The sequence below is a fragment of the Nicotiana attenuata genome, unplaced genomic scaffold (assembly GCF_001879085.1).
Source record: "Nicotiana attenuata strain UT unplaced genomic scaffold, NIATTr2, whole genome shotgun sequence".
NCBI classification, from domain to species: Eukaryota; Viridiplantae; Streptophyta; class Magnoliopsida; order Solanales; family Solanaceae; genus Nicotiana; species Nicotiana attenuata.
In genome coordinates, this window is record NW_017671545.1 from 174,707 (window position 1) to 176,934 (window position 2,228).

The 2,228-nt window shown below is 34.2% G+C and overlaps 1 non-coding gene across 1 annotated transcript; it reads left to right on the top strand.

Annotated features, from left to right (window-relative positions):
- The first annotated feature begins 962 nt into the window (after nt 1-962).
- On the top strand, nt 963-1,036 carry TRNAI-UAU. The gene has a single exon. It is a non-coding gene; the product is annotated as a tRNA-Ile (tRNA).
- Nucleotides 1,037-2,228: the final 1,192 nt, after the last annotated feature.

A 2,228-nucleotide genomic window follows, 5' to 3' on the forward strand; every position in this document is an offset into this window, starting at 1 on the left:
CACCCCCCACCACCACCACACACACACACCAAAAATAACTCCATATTCAAATCTCAAGCTCGAAATCTTTAATTAAGGACGGTAGAGTATTTGCCGCTCCACTGTAACCTTGGTGATTATACAATATTTTCATCAGAGGATTCAAGTTAATCTACTATTGTTAGAGCACTTTGCTAATGATTCAATCATTTCCAGCTAAACCTCTTAATGGATAATTTAAAGAATGAAGGAATAATATATGGGATTGGGACCTTTTCTTCGTTTAGGACATGTGTAAGGCCAGATGACATAGTTCTAACTATTTGTGCGTGTATTAATATTCATCTTGTCTCAATCCACCTTATAATTGTCTCAATTATGATAAAGTTCATCATTTTAGGTTCAATTATAATCTTTGACGTGATAGGAATGTGCCAAGAATATTGGAATCATTTGATATTTCCAAATACAATAAACTTATGATTTATTGAGATATGTGAAGACAATATAATTCAATCAATGTTTATGGATAATTAGGTGGTTTACATCAACCTATTAAAAATTTCTTCTTTTAGGCCCTTCTGCAGAAATTTGTTTATCAGAGAATCGTTTCATAAAGCGATATTTTTTTCTCGTAATAATAAAAGGGAGGTACAATTATCTCATATGCTATCCTAAATTGTTCAATTTCGCCATCTGTTACACTTTTGGCTCATTCATACCCTTATTGTTAGCAGTAGTAAACATGGCCATTCTTCTCTCTATTTCCTTGTTCGAATTTCTAATCTAAAAATGTTCACACTTCTATAAAGATTAATTAGAAGTAAAGTACGTAGATATGCCGAAGCTATGATCAGCTAATTACACTCCATTTAACTAACTTTTGGGTAAAACTAAGTTTACAGAATTACTAATTCAGTAACATCAAGTAGAGTCTACATTGGTTTGCGATTTATAATTCCTTTAAGGAATTAGATTGTACGGGTCCCGTAGCTCAGTTGGTTAGAGCGTTGGTCTTATGAGCCGAAGGTCGCGGGTTCGAGCCCCGCCGGGACCACCTTTTTATTTTATTTTATTTTATTTTATTTTATTTTATTTTATTTTTTTTTATTTTTATTTTTTTTTATTTTTATTTTTTTTATTTTTATTTTTTATTTTTTATTTTTTATTTTTTATTTTTTATTTTAAACTTTTGGCTTCATATTTATTCACCTAATCAAAGAAGTGAAATATCTAGAATCATGAATTTATCTTTACATCGTCCATTACATCACTTATGCAGTTGATATACGTAGCCTCTTTGAAGTTTGAACAATCTTCCATTTGATGATTCATAGTCTTGTTATCCTCAATTAACATACAATATTCGCCTTGAAATTCAAATGAAAATGCAAGTTAAAAGATAATGGCTTGATTGATTGCTCGATTGTTTCATGAGGCAACTCATTCTCTCAAGAAAATGAGACCATAAAGCAGACACGGATTTAGTATTCTTTTAACTACGGGTTCAATCCAACTCAGTATTTGTACGAATATATATGTAAAAAAGGTATAATGAGTTTTGTGTTAAATAAAAACTCTACCATGAAGCTCAGATTTTGAAAGGAAAACTCTGAGTTTGACATGGAGAATGAGAAGAACACCGTGATACTTTATTTTCCAGGAAATTACATCCAATGACCTTGAAAATGGATGGTTTTGACTTTTTGACCCCAGCTTGCTTTATGGGCAAACTTTTTAAGTCAAAAATCAAAAGTATTGCTCATGGGTCAAAAAATTAACAGTGACACCAAGTGCTGGTAAGTGTCTAGCCTAACCTCGGCGAAGTAGTGACGAGGCTAGGACCAGACTACCAAATAAACTTGTGTAGTTATATAATATACAACAGAAAGTAAGGCAAAAACAAACAAGTAAAGATGGGAGAGGGAAAACTTGCTTCGGGGAATAACAGGTAAAACAGAATATCAAGAGAATTATAAAGGAACCAAAACCCAACTACTAACAAGGATAAGGAAAACAAAGGCAGAAATTCACTTTCATTTCACATTTCATGTATCTCGTTGCAGGCGTGCAGCCCGCTCCCATTTCATATATCTCGTGGCAGGCGTGCCACCCGCTCCCATTTCATTATCTCTCGTGGCAGGCGTTCCACCCGCTCCCATTTCATATATCTCGTGGCAGGCGTGCCACCCGCTCCCATTTCATATATCTCGTGGCAGGCGTGCCACCCGCTCCCATTTCATTTATCT